Source organism: Ricinus communis, chromosome 9 (genome assembly GCF_019578655.1).
Source record: "Ricinus communis isolate WT05 ecotype wild-type chromosome 9, ASM1957865v1, whole genome shotgun sequence".
Classification (NCBI taxonomy): Eukaryota; Viridiplantae; Streptophyta; class Magnoliopsida; order Malpighiales; family Euphorbiaceae; genus Ricinus; species Ricinus communis.
In genome coordinates this window covers 19,607,831-19,628,952 of record NC_063264.1, presented here as the reverse complement: position 1 = coordinate 19,628,952, position 21,122 = coordinate 19,607,831, and the positions used below count along the sequence as shown (strand labels likewise).

The 21,122-nt window shown below is 37.7% G+C and overlaps 1 non-coding gene across 1 annotated transcript; it reads right to left on the bottom strand.

The window, feature by feature from the left end:
- Positions 1-270: 270 nt before the first annotated feature.
- LOC112535025 lies at positions 271-377 on the bottom strand. Its single transcript, XR_003079394.2, has one exon. It is a non-coding gene; the product is annotated as a small nucleolar RNA R71 (small nucleolar RNA).
- Between the last annotated feature and the right edge of the window lie 20,745 nt (positions 378-21,122).

Here is a 21,122-nt window from a genome sequence, read left to right as displayed (position 1 = left end):
AATGTGATTCAGATGGTGCAGCAAACGATTTAGTTCGGAGGCTTGCTAGATGAGGATCCTAACATGCAGATAGCGAGTTTCTTAGAGATTTGTGATACTTTCAAGATTAATGGGACAACAGACAATGCAATTCATCTCTGCTCGTTTCCATTTTCTTTGAGGAATAGAGCAAAGTGGTGGCTACAATCATTACCTCCAAACACTATCACTACTTGGGATTCTTTAGTAGAAAAATTTATATTTAAGTACTTTCCTTTCTCTAAAACTACTAAACTTAGAAATGACATATCTTCTTTTGTGTTGTTTGATGATGAGTCGATGTAAGACACCTGGGAGAGATACAATGACCTACTAAGATGTTGCCCACACCATGGACTACCAATCTAGTTACAGATACAAACTTATTACAATGGTTTGAATTTGGCTACTAAGCATATGGAAGATGCAGCTGTAGGTGGTTCTTTGAGCAGCAAGACACCAGAGCAAGCCCAAAGCTTGATAAAGGAATGGCCACAAACAATTACCAGTGGCACACTACTAAGAGTAGGACAGAACGTCAAGGGAGTTTACACCAGTTGGATGCTACTGCAGCCTGGGCGGCTCAAATGGAGTTATTATCCAAGAAAATTGATCAACTCCAAATGCCTGTCCAACCAGCTCAAGCAAGTTATGAGTTTTATGGTGACCCGCATTTCAGTAGTAATTGTATGTCGGGAGATATGTTTGCTTCTTCTTCATTTAACCATGAATAGGTGGACTATGTGGGGAGTTAGCCTAGGTAGTAGAACAACTCGTATAGCAACACTTATAATCCGGGATGGAAAAATCATCTAAACTTCAGATGGACAGTAACAACTAGGGGCCACCAGGGTTTTAGCGACTACATCAGCAGCCGCAACAATCTGTTCTCCCAGCTCAGTCTCCTTAGACTCTAGAGGAAAAGCCTAACTTAAAGGAGCTGATGATGAAGTTTGTGTCCATTTCAGAGACCAGATTCTAGCAGACGGACGCAACTCTTAGAAATCAATAGCCTCCATTTAGAACTTGGAGAATCATATAGGCCAGATTTCTAAGATGATGGTGGAGAGGCAGCCAGGGACTTTGCCTAGTAATACGGAGTTCAACCCGAGAGAGCACGTGAAGGCTATCACTTTATGATCAGGTAAGCAACTATCTAGTTCTATTGCTATTCCTGATGATGATGATGTTGTGCAGGTAGATTCGGATAGGAAAGATGGAGATAGCAAGATGATGGAGCTAGAGAAGGTAGAGGGCAAGAAGAAGAGTCCTTTGAGGGAATACCAGCCCCCAGTCCCATATCCTGCCAAGTTGAAGCAGGAGAAAGTCGATCAACAGTTTGGTAAGTTTCTTGACTTGTTTAAACAACTACGAATTAACTTACCTTTTATTGAAGCTATTTTACATATGCCTAGGTATACAAAGTTCTTAAAGGAGATCCTTAGCAACAAGAGGAAGTTAGAGGAATTGGCGATCGTGACCCTAAATGAGGAGTATTCGGCTATACTTTAGAACAAATTTCCAGAGAAGAAGCGTGATCCATGGAGTTTTACTGTCCCTTGTGTGATTGGTGATTTAACAATTAGTAATGCTTTAGCTGACTTAGGAGCTAGCATTAATTTAATGTCGTACAGGTTGTTTACCAAGTTGGGTTTGGGTGAGACTAAATCCACTTGCGGAACTAACAACCTTAACTATAACGAGCTAAGACCTTTAGTTATAATAAGATGAACGCTCAATTAATCCTAAAACTAACAAGGTTTACTTGGATTAATTAAGATAAAAGTGAATCTAAACTAAACAAATTAATTTAAACTCAAGAAACACAACAAGGGAACCCCTTAGTAAAGTAAAGCTTTTGATAATAATAATGCTATTCTCCTTGTGGCCAAATGGCCTTTCTTCTTTTATACATAACTCTCCTAAACCTATTCAACTAAGGAATATAATGAATTGCTAGAAATAAAATAATATAAGGCCTTTAACAATTCAGCCAAAAGAAGGAAAGTCAAATCATTTTTTAATAAGGATTTCGGTCAAATAAAAATTCTAAATCAAAGAAAAGTCAAATCCTTTTCCTAAATAGTATTCGACTTCCTAAAGTAAACAAATAAAGATAATTATGTTCATACCCATGCACATGCATGCAAACCCATGTAAAGGTGTTCACACTTTTGCCCGTGCATGTATAATTAGGCCAAATAAAGGGCAGCCCCATGTGTTGTCTCTTCATTGGTCCAGGTTGCACCCACGTGGCTTCAATCTTCTTTCAAACTTGGTCTTCTTAGTATGAAATGCAAGAAACAAGTCTTAGATCATCTTCTAATGCATAATCCACAGCTATGTAGCTAAAGTACATCTTGCTTGTAATATACCCTATGGATGAATACAAGGTATCCTTGAACCTCTTGCTTCTAGATCTCATCATTGGACCTTTATGCTTCAATGGATCATCTTCAGCCTTGCTTTGTGCAGTCCTTGCCTTGTTTGCATCACACAGGTTGGCTTTTGGCTACAATAAGGAATCCTAAGTGTCCTTATCATTTCATAACATTTGAGTGTTCATGTGACCTCAACAATCATTACCGAGCAAGATCTCGGAATAAGAAGAATACAATGCACACTCAAATAAGAAAAAAGGAGCATTTATGATGTACGCTTAATTAGATTCAAAAACTCATAATTTAAGTATATACATTTGCATAAGGTGTCCAAATACCATCAATCAAATCATCAGTTAATCAATTCATATACAAAACACAACAACTAATCAAATTCAAATTAACTAACTTAAAGAATGGTCAAGTAACAATGGTTTAACCCAACCATTATGATAAACTAAAAATTGCTCAATAATATTCCAAAAGCAACAAACAACAAGGAGAAAAAAATCACATGCTCATAATCATAACTATCAATCTTTCAAAGATAAACAAAAAGCTAATAATCATTCTAAGTATCCTAAATATATACATCATCAATAATACAATAAACAACAACCGTAAAATATATATAAAAGAAGGAAAAGCCAAAACAACGGCTTACCCACCCTACACTTGAAGGACACACTGTCCGCAGTGTGTAAAGGAGTTGGGAAGCAACATAATAATTACAAAAAGGAAAAGAGATAAATATGAAGAAATACTGCCCTACTTATCCTGTTGGGCTAGTGCCGTTGGTGGAGGTGGCGGTGCCTTGGCTGGTGGTAATGGTGGTTATCCTGGAGGAGGTGCATCATCAGTTGCTATAGGTGGAACATACTCGCTAAAGTTAGCGAAGTCAAAATCATCCATCCTAGGCTAGTGCAAAGCTGCCTCTATCCTGTCCCCCTAGGCCAACTGCCTCTGTAGCAAATCCATAATCTACCTCTGCATAGCATCAAAGTGTTGGAGCTGCGCTCTACCTCCTACTCGAACCTCTCAAACCTGTCTATGTGCTGTCACTGCATGTTGGTGATCCGATCAACTCTCGTAGTCAGCTCATCAACCTACAAACTAGATGGTCGAGGAGCTTCTGAGGATGAAGTTCGGGAGGAGCTAGGAATATCTGTAGGTCTGGGTTGCTTGGCTAACACATAACCCATGTCCACCCTCCTCCTCTGATGTAGGGCCCATAAACAAAATACATCAAGCTGGGTGACCACTCCAAAACTGTCCCCTCGACCTGTCAATGTATATGCTAGCAGGGAGTGAAGATATAGAAAGCTATCAGAGAGGCTGGATGCCTTGGACTTGCTCGGGTAGTAAGGCTCGTCCACCTCTAATATGGTCTCCTAGGCCCTATCAAAAGAAATTCCCGAGTTGTAAAGAGAGGCTCTGTAGTCATTTGATGCAATCTCTTACTCAATAAACAGTCCCAATGCTACTCCAAACTAGGAATGCTCATCATGTATATATGTCCCCCTAACCAAAATGAAATAGACTCTAGCTGAGACCATTCTCAATCTGACTCTAAAGGAGGAAGGTGGAGGTGAACTCAAGTGTGAGCCCTCTATAGGTAGGCTCCACTATGCTGAAAAAGGCCTTAAAAGGTTATGTCTAAAGAAACTCTCAAACCTCAGCAGCTAGTCCTACTGTCTCAAATGCTTGCTAGTCTATACATCTCCCACAACCTAATTGTCTGTATCGCAGCTGCTAGTAATGCACCTCGTGAGTGGGGCTCTGAAACTGTAAAAATCTTTATCGTGCGGGAGCTGGAGGTGTAGCTGGAGCTCTAGGGGCAAGTAGGGCAGGTGCAGGTGGTCCAGGCTGTGCAGGTGGAGGTGGTCTCATAGGTCTAGAGGTCTCGCCTGTACGCCTTCTCTTGGAGACACCCATCTTCAGGGGTCTCTACTGCTGATCAGTCATAGTACCTGCATGGAAATTAATCAAAACTCTTGCCAAAACAGTAATTCTAGCACCAAACTGACAACCATTATAATCACAATAATAGTTTAACAGCAATATAACAACAATTTAACATCACAAGCACATCTACATTACTTAATCTCAACACATTTTAGCATAGCAAAACAATAAATAGATAAAGCATAATATCATAGTAGCATAACACAATATCACAACAACATAACATTTGCATTATGCATTCTCAGCACACTTGCATTAGTCAATTTCTAATTCAGTAGCATAATGACTGATTCACCAAACCAGCTCATAATCCAGCAAGTTCAAACATACAAAACAACAGCAATAGGGCAATTCAAAGACATAAAAGAAGAAATAGAAAATATGGACAATAATAACGAATAAAGCAATAATAGCGAATCAAAATTAAAAGAAAAGCAAGAAATTCAACGAAACAACGAATAAAATTCAACATAAGTGATGAATTTAATGAAATAGGAAAATTAATAAGAGATTGATGAAAATAAGAAACAATGAAATTCATAGAGATAACAAAGAAAAAAATAGAAAAAATCGAGGTAGGAAAAGAAAAATATAATAGAATAACTAAAAATTACAGAAATAACGAAAGAAATTAAAGAAAAGAGTAAGAAACTTACTTGATTTGCCGAAAAATACTTAAAAATTAAAGGAAAAGAGGGAGAGTACATCAGACTATACGCGCGAAGAGAGAAAAGAGCAAAAATTTTGAACTTGTGATATGACGTGGCTTATATAGGCATTGACATTAACACGTCTTTATTTCAGGCCGTGCTAATTGACACGGTTTAGTTCTAGGCCGTGCTTAACTGTCCAGACCGTGCTAAAATCCAGAATTCATTTCCAACACCTTTCACGTGCAATTTCTTGCAATTTTAAACAATCAAACATCCAAGTTAACTTTCCACATATCTCAAAACACTCAAATGGCATAAAAAACTCAAAAATTAAATGAAAATAAAGATCAAAATTAAGAAAATGTTCCAAAACCAATGATCACAATATCAAAAACATAAAATAAAATTTGGGGTGCCTCGTAAAGCGCTTCTTTTTGTCTCGAGTCATTTAGCAGGATTCATAATGCTTGAGCTACTCTTTTTGATGCAATACAAGGTTAACTTGCTCCTTGAGCTCCAATGAATCACATAGTAATGCTTCAACCTATGCCCATTGACCTTGAAGTTTCCTTTCTCTGGATGGTACAACTCCATTGTTCCATATGGGAAAACTTGCTGGACGGTGAACAATCTTAACCAACGGCTCTTTAGCTTCCTAGGAAAGAGTCGGAGTTGTGAGTTATACAATAGCACACTATCCCCAACTTGGAACTCCTTGGTGCTCCTTAGCCTCTTCTCATGCCACTTCTTGGTACGCTCCTTCTGGATTAAGGAGTTGCCATCTATGCTTGATTTCGCCACTCATCCAACTCGTTAAGCTGCCACTGTCTATGTTTACCTGCATCAACAACATCAAAATTGCAAGTTTTCAAACCCCAAAATGCTTTATGCTCAAGTTCAACAAGCAAATGGCACGCTTTCCTATAAACTAGCCTATATGGTGTAAAACCAGTTGAAGTACGATAGGCCATCCTAAATTCCCACAAGGCATCATCTAGCTTCTCCAACCAATCCTTCATACTCACTCCTACAGTTTTCTCTAAAATCCATTTTAGACTCCTATTAGTAACCTACATTTGCCCATTGGTTTATGGGTGACAGGGTGTAGAAAACCTATGTGATACACCATAGCATTTAAGCACCTTTTCTAATTAGGCATTACAAAAATGAGTCCCTCTATTACTAATAAGAGCCCTAGGTGTCGCGAACCTAGCAAACAGTATTTTGAGGAATCTCATAACTACCCTAGCCTCATTAATGGGAAAAGCTTACACTTCTAGCCATTTAGAAAAGTACTCAACGGCAACCAAGATGTATTTATTACCATAAGAAGAAGGAAAAGGTCTCATGAAGTCAATGCCCCAAACATAAAAAATCTCAACAGCTTGAATGCTCGTTTAGGTATCTCATCATGAGCAGAGAGGTTACCTGATCTTTGGAATGCATAACAAACCTAAACAAATGCTCTAACATCCCTAATGATCATAGACCAGTAGAATCTAGAGTTTAACACCTTCCTAGCTGTGTGATTTGCAGCTTGATGACCTCCCAATGGTCCTTCATGGCAATGCCTCTAAATCTGGAGGATCTCCTCCCCATGTACACATTACCAGATAACCTGATTTGCATAAACTTTGAATAAGAAAGGCTCCCCCCAAATTGTAGTATTTCAATTCAGAAAAAAATTTCTTCTTTTGCTGAAATGTCATATCATTTGGAAGGACTTTAGCAACCAGATAGTTTGGAAAATCAAAAAACCAAAAGATATCAGAATTAACCTGAATTGAGCATAAGAACTCATCCAAAATATTGTCATTAATCGCCCTCTCATTAAGTGCCTCCAATGTCGGGTTTTGTAGCCTAGAAAGGTGGTCTGCTGCTAAGTTCTCAGCACCTTTCTTATCCTTGATCTCAAAATCAAATTCCTACAACAACAAAATCCAACGAATGAGTCTAGGCTTTACGTCATTCTTACTAAACAAGTACTTGAGTGTGGAATGGTCCGTGTAGACCATTGTGTTTGATAGCACCAAATAAAATTTGAACTTGTCAAATGCAAAAACAATAGCTAGAAGCTCCTTTTTAGTGGTGGTGTAGTACTCCTGGGCATTAGTCAATGTCTTGCTAGCATAGTAGATTAGTTGAAACTTCTTATCTCTCCTCTGTCCTAAAACAGCTCCAACTGCAAATTATTAGCATCTCACATAAGCTCAAATGGCAGCTCCTAATTAGGTGAAACCATAATCGGGGTTGTGGTTAGTTTCTCCTTCAACAACTCAAAAGCCTTCAAATAATCATCAGAAAATACAAAAGGTACTACCTTTACAAGAATTGAGTTAAAGGTCTAGCAATCTTAGAGAAGTACTTAATGAACCTCCTATAGAAATCTGCATGACCTAAGAAGCTCCTAATAGCCTTAACTGAACTAGGTAGGGGCAATTTAGCAATATATCCACCTTGGCCCTATCGACCTCCATCTCCTCATGCGATATTTTATGCCCCAACACTATACCTTTCCTAACCATAAAATGATACTTTTCCCAAATAAGGACTAGGTTAGCATCCACACAACACTCAAGGATGCGTTCTAGATTATGGAAATAATGAGTGAAGGAGTTACCAAATACAAAAAGTCATCCATAAAGACCTCCATGCACTCCTCAATCATGTCATGGAAGACTGCCATCATACACCTTTGAAAAGTCGCAGGTGCATTATACAATCCGAATGGCATCCTCTTATAAGCAAACGTACCATATAGGCAAGTAAAGGTTGTCTTCTCTTGGTCCTCAAGTCAAATGGAAATTTGGAAGTAAACTGTACCATCTAGAAAATAGTAAAACATATGCCCAGATAACCTTTCCAACATTTTGGTTAATAAAAGAAAAGGGAAAATGGTCCTTTCAAGTGGCATCATTTAGCCTCCTGTAATCTATGCACACTCGAAAGCCCGTTACCACTCTAGTCGGTATAAGCTCGTCCTTCTCATTCTTAACCACAAAAATACCTCCCTTCTTAGGAACCACCTGCACAGGACTAACCTAGGAACTATCAGAGATAAGGTAAATCAAACATGTATCAAGAAGTTTAATTACCTTTTTTTTAACCACTTCCTTCATGTTCGGGTTCTTTCTGCACTATGGTTGCACCACTGGCTTGTAACTATCCTTCATAAGGATATTGTGCGAGCAATAGCTAGGACTAATCTCAGGAATGTTAGCAATTTTCAAAGAAAATGCCTTCTGGTACTTCCTAAGAAAGGCCAAAGTCATCTCCCTCTCTTCGGGTGTCAAGTCCGCTGCTAGAATGACAGGCAACCTGTTGTCCTCATCTAGATATGCATAGTTGAGATGCTTTGGGAGATTTTTTAATTCAAGAATTGGTGGTTCCTCAAGTGATGGCCTCAATTTCTACACACCTACCCTGTCAATCTCAATAAACTTATCAGTATTCTTGCTTGGTTCATTAGTTAACAAAAATGCAAGTTGCTCCAAAATACTCTCACTGAATAGCTTATGCTCATCCTTTACTTGCAAGGCAACTTGTAAAGGATTATCAAGAAATATCTCCTGCAACTGTGTATCAATAACATCATCAAGTACATCAATAAAAAATACAGTATCATCAATGATCTAAGGACTGTCTCATAGAACTGTTCAAATCAAAAGTGACAGTTTCATCCCCTATCCTAAGTTGATGCTTTCCATCACAAATATCTATAATAGCCCTAGATGTTGCAAGGAAAGGTTAACCTAGAATCAAAGGTACATTACTCTCACCTTCCATGTCCATGATCACAAAGTCAACAGGAAATATAAACTTTTTGTCAACCTTAACAAGTACATCATTTACAATACCCCTAGGATACTTAACAGTCCTATCAGCTAGTTGTATGCTCATCCTAGTGGTTTTAGTCTCACCCAGCCCCAACTTGGTAAATAAACTATACGGCATAAAATTAATGCTAACTTCTAAGTCACCTAAAGCATTGCTAATTATCAAATCACCAATCAAACAAGGGACAGTAAAACTCCCTAGATCATGCTTCTTCTTTGGTAATTTTTTTGAAGTACAGCAGAACACTCCTTATTTAGGGTCACGATCTCCAAGTCCTCTAACTTCCTCTTGTTGCTAATGATCTTCTTTAAGAACTTCGCATACCTAGGCATCTACGAAATAGCTTCAATAAAAGGCAAGTTAATTTGCAATTGTTTAAACAAGTCAAGAAACTTACCGAACTATTGATCGACTTTCTCCTGCTTCAACCTGGCAGGGTATAGGATAGGGGGCTGGTATTCCCTCAAAAGGACTCTGCTTCTTGCCCTCTACCATCTCTGGCTCCATTACCTTGCTATCTCCATCTTTCCTATCCAAATCTACCTACACAATATCATCATCATCAGAAATAGGAATAGTACTAAATAGTTGCTTACCTGATCGCAAAGTGATAGCTTTCACGTGCTCTCTCGGGTTAGACTCCGTATTACTGGGCAAAGTCCCTAGCTGCCTCTCAGCAATCATCTTAGAAATCTGGCCTATCTGATTCTCCAAGCTCTGAATAGAGGCTTGCTAATTTCTAAGAGCTACGTCCGTCTGCTGGAATCTGGTCTCTGAAGTGGACACAAACTTCATCATTAGCTCCTCTAAGTTAGGCTTTTTCCTCTTGAGATTGAGGAGACTAAGGTGGCAGAACATATTGTTGCAGTTGCTGATATAGTCGCTGAAATTCCAGTGGCCCTTGGTTGTTATTGTTCCTCCACCCAAAGCTCGGATGGTTTCTCCATCCCGAATTATAGGTGTTGTTGTACGGGTTGTTATGCTACCTAGGCTGACTCCCCATATAGTCCACTTGTTCATGGTTAGATGAAGAAGAGGAAGCCAACATACCACCCGATATACAGTTCCTACTGTAATGCGAGCCACCAAAAAACTCACATCTTACTTGAGCTGATTGGACAGGCAGCTGGAGTCGATCAATCTTCTTGGACAACAATTCCACTTGAGTCGTTAAGGCTGCAGTGGCATCCAACATGTGTACACTCCCCTATCGCCCTGTCCTGCTTCTAATAGTTTGCCACTAGTAATTGTTTGTGGCTATCTCCTCTATCAAGCTTTAGTCTTGCTCTAGTGTCTTGCTGCTCAAAGAACCACCTGCAGCTGCATCTACCATCTACTTAGTAGCCAAATTCAAACCATTATAAAAAGTTTGTACCTGTAACCAGATTGGTAGTCTATGGTATGGCAGCATCTAACTAGTTCCTTGTATCTCTCCCAGATATTGTACATCGACTCATTGTCAAACTGTACAAAAGAAGAAATGTCATTTCTAAGTTTAGCAGTTTTAGATGGAGGAAAGTACTTAAAACAAATATTTTTCTACTAAAAAATCCCAAGTAGTGATAGTATTTAGAGGTAGCAACTGTAGCCACCGCTTTGCTCTATCCCTCAAAGAAAATGGAAACAAGCGGAGATGAATTGCATTGTCTATTGTCCCATTAATCTTGAAGGTATCACAAATCTCCAAGAAACTCGCTATATGCGTGTTAGGATCCTCATCTGGCAAGCCTCCGAACTGAACCATTTGCTGCACCATCTGAATCACATTAGGCTTTATTTCAAAATTATTAGCGGCGATAGCCGGTCTCTTAATGCATGATCGTGTCCCCTCTAGTGATGGTCTCGCAAGATCATACATCGTCCGGTTATTCTCATTATTATCGTTGGCATCTCCCATCTCTACTATAGTGTCTTTCGGTTCACTCTCGTCTACCGCTTTCCCAACCTGAATCTCTTGCTCCTCTACGTTCAATTGCTTCGTCAACTACCTAAGGAATCTCTCTAATTCTAGTAGAGGGTCTACTAGATTAGGATTGGACCTCCTAGTCATACACTACCTGAAACAACGAATAACCAACAATAATGTGTTTAAAAGAATAAAATCAAACAAAAATAAATAAAGAACAAAGAATAAATGACTAAATTAATAAGAACACACAGTTCATATTATTTCTCAAAATAATTTCCCAGCAACGGCGCCAAAGACTTGATGCGAGCTAAACACAACTAATAATCTACAAGCAAGTGCACTTATCGAATATAATCTAGCTATGGCAAATATCAATGTCGTATCCCACGGGAACTGAGAAGCTACTACTACTATGCTATTCTTATTATCTAACCAATCAACACGCTCGATTCATCTGTTTCTTTTCGATTTTGGTCCTATTTCTCTCTAACTTTGATAATGTACCTAGAAAAATACCTGAGACATAAAGAAAACTAAAATAGGGTGATTCTAATACAAAACACATATTTTGCCCTAAAAATAACTCAAAATCAAGCATGCAAACATGTGTACTAGTATTGTATCAGTCAAGTTTGTCAAAAAGTTTTACAGTGCCTATGAGTGGGTTGATCAGCTTCCTAGTTCTATCCAGGCTAGGATTGGTGACGCTCACATCCATCAGTTTATGTCTACACTTCCATCAATCACTAGGAGGATAGATCAGACCTCTGTATACGCTCTTGATGTTGGCTAAACACGATTAGCAATCTACAGGCAAGTGCACCTATTGAACGTAATCTGGCTATGGCAAGTATCAATGTCGTATCCCGTTAAAACTGAGAAGCTACTGCTACTACGCTATTCCTATTATCTAACCGATCAAAAGATGTTGAAGATCATTAACTAAAAGTGATTGAGAATACAAATGAAAACTAAATTTTAACAAAGAAAATGAAAGTTTGAAAAAGACAATGAGATGAGTTAGCCCAATTGGGGATTCCCTTTAGCTAGCCGGCTTAAAAACAATAATTTATGAATTGATTGATTAAGAATTGCGATATGTGGATAATTTTTTAAATGAATTGACCTCTCTCTTGAGTTAACCAATTCCTAATCCTAAAGTTGGAATCTTTTCCTAACAATTGATTTTAGAATAGCATTAATCTCTAAATTACCACTAATAAGAATGTCTAGTTTTTATTCCAGTAAGTTATTACACTTATCTCTAAGATGCAAATCATTGAATCATATAAGCAGTTTTCCAAACTCAATTGAGTTTCTCAATTACAAGGGAGTTCTCAAATTAATTCAACAATGACAAAGAAAAAAATAGATTTTATTAAACTTGAATGAAAACTACAATCTTAAATTAACAATTCAATCAATTAAGCACAAAACAAGCCTATTTTAGCTAAGATAACTCCAAATGGATTTAATAAGATTAGTTACACATGTCCATGATTAAACTAATACGATAATCAAATATAAAGTAAACAAGAATTGAAAAGAACATGAACACCCTTTTCTCAAATGGAGGAAATGCTATCCCCTCTTGAATAACTTTGAATCCAATCTCTACAGCTCAAGATCTTCTTCTTCTTTCCTTTGAATTTCAAACCAATCCTCAAGAACAGTTATCTGGATAATGTTGAAATGGAATCTGTCTCTGTTTTCCTCTTCTTGATCGTTTGGAAGGTTGCTCTCAAAGTCTGTCTTGAATACCCCGAAAGTCTCTCTCTAGAATCCCCTAAAAATTGACTTCTTTCTTTCTTTTTCTTTTCTTTTAAATTAGGTTTCGAAATCCAACACGGCTTGGATTTGGGCTTTGCTGAACAGCACGGCTTGGATCCATGCCTTCTAAAGCTAAAATTGTACATCTGGTCTTTTTTAGCACTGGTTAGATTTGGGTTGTGCTACACAGCACGGACATGCTTATGGGTTGTGTCACTCTCAGAAATCGTATTGCAAAATGCTTCTTCTCACCATGGGTAAGAAATTTCAGCACACCTTCTGACCCTAGTCGTGTTACTCAGCACGGGCGTGTTGGCAAGGCATGTTGATTAATCTAACGTGCCTGATTTATCCATTTTTCCCAATTTTGGTATGATTTCTCTCTAATTTTGATGTTGTACCTAGAAAAACACTTGAGACACAAAGAAAACTAAAACAATATGATTCTAATACAAAGACACATAATTTTTCCTAAAAGCATCTCAAAATCAAGCATGCAAACATGTGTAATATCAAGGATATCAGCTCTTCTTAAAAGATGGATGGATACCACTCACACCTTCCACACTCTAGTTGGTGCTCTCTCTTTTGCTACCATCATAGGCATTGACTTAATGGGCGTCCCTGTGCCTTTTGATGATGCAATTCATGACCAGCACTCCGATGTCTGGGAGCGTTATATTACGAACTTATTGGGTTTCTTACTGGCATACAAGAATACTTGCTGCATTACTTATTAGAGCATCCCTCTCCATTAGAGGGGCTTCGTGCCTCAAAATGCTTGAGAGATGGACTAGATGGCCCGGGCCTTCTTAATATATCTCTTTGGGACCACCTTATTCAATGATTCAAGGAATTCACTAAACTCCCATTATATGGCCCCTCTACCGAATTTGGACCTAGTCTCCTCCTATAACTGAGGATATGCAGCTCTCGCCTATCTATACCATCAGATGGACATCAATGTCTGGTTAAACAAGAGGATCTACGACTTTTGGCACACCGTTCATGTAAGTTCCACTCTATTTTTTATCTTTGCCCCTCCTTCTTTCATTTGCATTATGACTACTGATTTCTATTTTCTAGGTCTGAGCTTTGGAGATCGGCCTTCTAATGGGCTCACAACCCGTCTGTACGTCATGGGCCTTCCCACGCTTGAGTTGTTAAGGCTCAAGTAGGAGTGTCCTATTAGAGTGGGCCCAGATTCACGTGCACCGCATGTAAATCAACTCCCTAACCTTAGACAAGGTAATTAAAAATTTATTAGTCATATTATCAATTTATGTATAAAGTTACTTACCTTTCCAATTTACAGATTTAGAGTGACTAGTTAGGGGAGCGCTATCACTGAGACCCCTACATGCTTTCTACTGCAGATCTTGAGTAGAGGAGGATTCTGCTAGCTGGACTTGCCTATTAGGCATGGTATTTAGGGGAGAGGATTTATGGGTAGGAGCGAGGCCCAAATAGAAGCTGAGTTCCCTTGCCTCCACCTTTCTTTATGTTCTGGATAATGAATCTCACTAGGGAAGAGCTAGGGACATGTTTAGCAGGATATGACGAGCTTGAGGATCTCTTCATCCGGTCCCAAAGGATGGACAACACTTACTTTATTCCTTAGTTTCTAGGGGTTGTGCTGTTCGACAATGACATCATGGCTTAGGTACTTTCTCTTATCTATATTGAATTCTTTATCTTTTGCATTTTGCCTTCTTTACCTAACTATTTTGCTCACAATTTATCCGTCGTGCCCCCTTTGCTCCTAAGTCGACAGAGGGGCGATCTCTTGACGTTCCTAGCCCTCCCACATCTTAGGTTCCTCCGTTAGTGCTGCCTTCAAGGCACCTCCTACAACCACGTCTAATGTGATTTCAAGGAGCATAACATTTCCCCCAGATCCAATGGTCTCACACTATAGTCTGAATGGTGCGATGGAGCACCGACTTGCCATGGAGCATTGTGCCCCTCTGAAGTTTACTCTGAGTGCATGTACACACATAAGTAACATTATCCTTTGTGTTTTCACGCCTCCTTTTCTAAAAGGTTAGTAACATATAATACAAATAACCATATAGGTTTAGAAAGACTAGTTCGAGCACGTCCATCGATTGGTCGGTGTTGCAAGAAGGCAGTTCTTCGTCCTTAGTGAGGATTGGCTGGTAAGAAAATGAATTATGCAATGCAAAATGTATGCATGTATAAAATGTACTAATTAATCTCCTTTCGAGTTTTCATTAGAGAGATCACAAGAGCTTGCAAGGGTAGGTGGACGATTAGCAGAGTTAGATTGACTCTCAACAATATAGAATTAACACTTTGATGCTATCTACTTTGTAGATTTAGGGGATGGACAATGATTCGAACGATGGGATGGGGGACTTAGAAGAGAAGCCCCAGCTTTGATTTTTTCATTACTGCTTGTACTTTTCTTTTTCTGCCATTGCTTGTACTTCAGCTCTTTTGTAAACTTTGGATTTTTTTAGAGATATATATAATATCCGGTGCTTTGTGTACTTAAATCCTTTTTTACACTTAACTCCACATTTTGGATTTATACCCAACTAAGGATGGGAAATTGCTAAAAAAGCCCTTCATAAGCGAAAATTGTACATGTTTATATCACATAGCTTATCGGCTGTGTGTTAAGCGGATTTGGCTATGTGCACAACCAATTGGGCTCTATAGTTGCAAAGTTTAAACTTGACTCTGATTCTAGGCCTATAAATATGCATGCATCCCTCACACTTCCCCATACATAATTCTCTCTTCCAAAAGTCAAAAAACATGTCTCAAAAAAGTTCCAAAAGCCTACAAACCGTTCTCAAAACGCTAACTGGTGATGATTGGATCAAACTTGGGAAATTTCATCCTTCATCTTATAGAGCCATAAAAGAAAGTAAGTTTGATTATGGGTTTCTCCATTCTGCTGTCAACTTTTGGTGTCCAACAGACCATGTTTTTAGATTCAATGGGCAAGAGTCGTGCTCAATGATTAAGGAGTTCTTTACCATTCTTGAAGGCCCTATGGATTCCTCTTGTCTAATTGCTTTGCCAAAGCTTGATGATCCCTTCCCTGGCAAATTGGTGGAGCTATGTAACATGCCCCCAACTAAAGTTCTTTCCCATTCTGTTGGTGAGCAGATTATTCTTACTTCTCTAATCTCTTTTTCGAGAAAAAGGAAAGAGGAACACCTGCTTGGATCCAAATGCTTTTGTCTTTATGCCCAATTTTTACTGATTTCACCATAGTGAGGGGAGATGTTAATAATGTTGGAATCATTGATCAAGTGGAGCATGGAGTGTAACGCCTGCATTTTCTCATCATACATGTTATGTGCATTTACATTTAATCATTGGGCATATGATGGTATATTAATAATATTTTTATTTTATGGGAATAGATATATATTAATTATAAGTAGAGAATAAGAAGCATGATATTAGATTATTAATTTAGATAAGTTGATTAAGTATTTGGGTTATGTGTATTAAGCCTTAAGACTTAATTGAACCAATAGCTGAAGGTTGGGTAAATAGATTGGACTTAAAAGATACAATTAAAAGTTAGTACCTATATATGGTTAGAAAGAATTAATTTAGGATGATAAAACTAGTTAAGTAGGTGGTGGCAATGAGAGATCAATCTTGGAAATTGGAACCATGAGCAAGCTCATTTTACCTCTTCATTTCTCTAAAATTCGTACATGGCCAAAAACTCAAAATTTGGAACAAGAGAGAGGAGTGGAATACCTAGAAACACTTAAGATTAAGATAGGATTTTACCAACTATTGAAGGAGCCAAGCTAAAGCTAAAGGATTTAAGCATATTAGCAACCCAAAAGCTGAAATTGGTGAGTTGTTACTTGAGTATTATTAATTTGTCATTAGGGTTCTTGATTAAAAATTGGAAAAACTTCAATTGATGCTTTCATTGATTAATTAAAGGTCTGTTTATCATGAATTAGTAGAGTATTGAATGATTGCATAGAGATTAAGCTTAATTTAAGTTTAAATATGTCAAGATAGAAATCTGTCAAAATTCCAGCAACCTTGATGTTCTGTATTTTGGACATAACATGGGTTATATAAGTCCAAATTAAGCTTAATTGGTGTCTATGGAAATTTTGAAGAGTCCTCTATAACTTTGTAGTTTTGTGATTTTGCTATTTTTGCCGTTTTGGTTGCTTAAATTAAGCAAACAGATTGCTTATCGGGTACAACTAGCTGTATGACCCTTGCTCAGTAATTTGAGAATAATTAAATCTATAGAAGTCGGAATTGAGTAATTCTTCTTGGAGATGAAACTAGACGCATAAGCATATATGTCTATTTAATACGAGATTTTTGTATTGAGCCAATTTTTCCCAGCAATAAATATACTTTGGTACTAAATTCTGTCTAGAAAACAGAGATGTTGCAGATTAGTTTTATGCAATTTATTTGATGTTAATTTGAGTTAAATTAGTATATAACTAGATGGAAAATGTTTATATGATATTAAAATAGTAATTGAGAGTCTTAGAGGAAGAGTTAGACCTATGAATTACAAAGGGGATGATCTTGTAATGCATTAGAACTAGCATTTACATGAATATTTGGAATATGCATGAAATGTGAATTGATGAATGTGTTAACAGGTACTCAAAGGCCTGGAAAGGAAGTTGTGGAGAAAGGAGGTTCTTATATGCTGAAGAAATAAGTGTATTTTGAGTAAATAAATAGTTAATATTTGCTATATCCATATATTTAATCAAATGTTCTACGAATGGTTGTGTTTGCATAATATTGTGTTGTGTTTGAATGAATGAGATGGAAATGATTGGTGTTGAGTGGAACAATTGTTATTGCTTGAATATGATATAAGTGAAATGATTGAATTGTGATGTTAAGTGCATATGTGCATGTGAATGGTGGATTCCCCTGTGAAAAAAATATATATCTATATATAAAGCCTTGGGAGGCTAAAGCCTAGAGAGGCTATAAAAGTGTATTATGTGAGGATGAGGCAGAGCAGCTTACGTGTGCGATAGGTGAGGATGAGGCGGAGCAGCATATTAAAGGGGATCCACAAGCCGTGAGAACTAACCATAATTGTTGAATTGTATTTCTTCTATGATGGTTGTACTGAATTGAGTAGAATGGTATGAATTTATACCTAAACTATGAATCATGGTAAGTTATGTGATTGGGTGGAAATTGTATTAAGTGTATGTGATATAGATTATGTTGATTATTTATTTACTGAGCTGGAGGCTCACCCCTCTCCAAAATTTTTCTTTTCAGGTTTGTAAATAGTAGTGCATCCGTTGGTTGTATCCGAAGTCTAGCTTTTAGCAGTTCTATCAGGTTGGGCCAGTTTTGTGGAGTCTCCTCCTAATGCATTTTGTATGCAGTTATGTGATGTATATAGAAGTGTGCCTTGTAAGGCATAAGAAGATGTTTTGAATACTTGTTAAATGATGTTTAAGTATAATCATATGTTTATATGTTAATAACCTTGTGTCTTGATTCTTAACAATCTGCATATTGACCTATCTACATGTAGTATATAGTCTACGATGCTTGTATGTTTTCTGGCTAATGTCTATTTGTTAGCATGTAATGGGGGTGTTACATTTAGTGGTATTAGAGCAGGGATTAGATTCATTGGGAGTAGATTCATGTTGCACATCATTAAGCATATGACATATGTTCTTTGAACTTGACCGAGTGTTTGCATTTCATATATATAGATGGAGAGACAAGGAGAACACGCAACTGGCCCAAATAAGTCATTAGAGTCTGTGCATGGTCATGAAAATGCATCTGAACATGATCAACATGATGAGCATGAGCTACATTCTGAAAATGCTGCACAATCGAATGTACAAAATGTTATGGAACAGTTTATGAATTTTCTAATGCAACGGGTAGCTCGACAACAAGCACCGGCGCCTCAGACTCAACAACAAGAGGCTGTGATAGATAAAAATTATGAAAGGGTTAGGAAATAAGGTGCTAATGTTTTTCAGGGTACTACCGATCCCTGCCGAGGGCCGAGGAATGGTTACGAAATACAGAAAGAGTGTTGGACAGATTTAATTGCACATCAGAACAAAGGCTTCTATATGCAGTGTCTTTAATAGAAAAAGATGCACTTGATTGGTGGGAAACAGTTTTAAGAAGCAAAGATCGACCAATGACTTTGACTTGGAATGATTTCTTGAGAGAATTTGCTGAGAAGTATACTCCATAAATTTATAGAGACAGAAAGAAGCTTGAATTTCTTCAGTTGAAGCAGAATGATATGTCAGTTACAGAGTATGAAGTTCAATTTGTGAGATTATCTAAGTATGCACCAGAAGAAATAGCCACTGAAGAATTGAAAAGGAAGAAATTTGAGATGGGTTTGAGGCTTGACATTCGTGAGAAAATGGCAGTGAAACCTCAGAATTACAATGCCTCAATTGAAGCTGCTTTGAGAGCTGAAGAAACATCATTTGAAAGGAATACTATGGAAGCTAAAAAGAAGAAGATCATTGGTACTTATAGTAATCCTCCAAGACAGACTAGTATTTCTTCGTTCAGAGGCTCTAATTCACAGAGGAGTAGTTATCGTGGACGAGGGTTTGGTGGTCAGTCTAGTAGATCCTCCATAGTACCTTATAGCAGAGGTGGATACAATTCATCTAGACTTGAGGGAGGACAAGTTTCGGCCAGTAGAAGGTTTGCTCCTGTTTGTCCTACGTGCAACAGGAGACATACTAGAGAATGTTGAGGGACCTAGACCAGTAGTATGTTTCACTTGTAGTAGGCCAGGACATTATTCTAGAGATTGTCCTATGAGAAGAAATAATGCTGGAGAATCTTATACAATGGGTCAGAGTAGTGTTGGTGAAAATATTCCAGTTGGTTCAGGCAGAGACAGAGGAAGAGGTGGCAGAGGAGGTTTACCTATTTCAGCAACACCATCAGAAAAGATTGGTCAACCACAAGCACAAGCTAGAGTATTTGCTACTACTAGAAATGAAGCATTTGTAGCACCTGAAATTGTTACTGGTATACTTTCTATTCATGATTCTGATGCACATGTTCTTATTGATCCTGGATCCACATGTTCATTCATATCACATGATTTTGCATCGCATGTTCATGCTAATATAGAGGCATTAGGTTATGATATATATGTATCTATGCTACTTGGGGTATTATCACGATAGAATACGATAGTGAGATCATGTCCTGTAGTAGTAGATAGTGTCAAACTATATGCAGATTTGGTTGTTATTAATCTTAGAGAGTTTGATGTTATTTTGGGGATAGATTGGTTGTCAGGAAATCATGCTATTGTTGATTGTAAAACGAAGGAAGTGGCTATGGAAATACAAGGAGAAATGAAAATAGTAATGGTGGGTGAAAGGAAGACAATTCCTAATTGTTTGATTTCAGTAGGATCGCATGTCGATTAGTTAAAATGGATGTGAAGCATATCTAATTAGTTTTGTAGATACTACTAAGGTCAGACCAGGGGTATTAGACATTCCAGTGGTCAGAGAATTTCCTAACGTATTCTTAGATGATTTGCCGGGTTTGCCACCAAATCGAGAGGTTGATTTTGAGATTGACATCATCCCTGGCACGACACCTATTTCCATTGCACCATACAGAATGGCTCCATTGGAATTGAAAGAATTAAAGAAGCAATTATAAGAGTTACTTGATAAAGGTTTCATCAGGCCAAGTACTTCACCTTGGGGAGCACCAGTTCTGTTTGTGAAGAAAAAGGATGGTAGTATGCGATTATGTATTGATTATAGGTAATTGAATAGGATTACAGTGAAGAATAAATATCTATTGCCGAGAATTGATGATTTGCTTGATCAGTTAAAAGGTGCAACTGTGTTCTCTAAAATTGATTTAAGATCAGGTTATTAGCAATTCCGGGTTGAAGAGAAATCTATTGCCAAGACAGCATTCAGAACAAGGTATGGACATTATGAATTTATTGTGATGCCATTTGGGTTAACAAATGCTCCTGCTGCTTTTATGTCACTGATGAACAAGACTTTCCAACCATATTTAGATCACTTTGTTATTGTGTTCATTGATGATATTATGATTTACTTTAGAAGCCTAGAAGAGCATGAACAACACTTGAGAATTGTTTTACAGATTTTGAGGAAAAAACAGTTGTATGCAAAATTCAACAAATGCGAGTTTTGGATGGAGGAAATTGCATTCTTAGGGCATATTATTTCTAAACATGGAGTGCAACCAGATTCATCAAAGATTAAAGCAATTATTGAATGGGAACCGCCTAGAAATGTTTCTGAAGTTCGAAGTTTTCTTGGGTTAGCTGGCTATTATAGAAGATTTGTAAAAGATTTTTCAGTTATTGCTAAGCCTCTCACAACTTTGTTAAAGAAGAATGTGCCATTCTAGTGGACTAAGTTTTGTGATCAAAATTTTCAAGAGTTGAAGAAAAGGCTTACTACTACACCGATACTCGCATTGCCATCTGAAAATGGAGGTTATGTTATATATACTGATGCTTCTAGGCAAGGACTTGGATGTATCTTAATGCAGCATGGGAAGGTTATAGCTTATGCT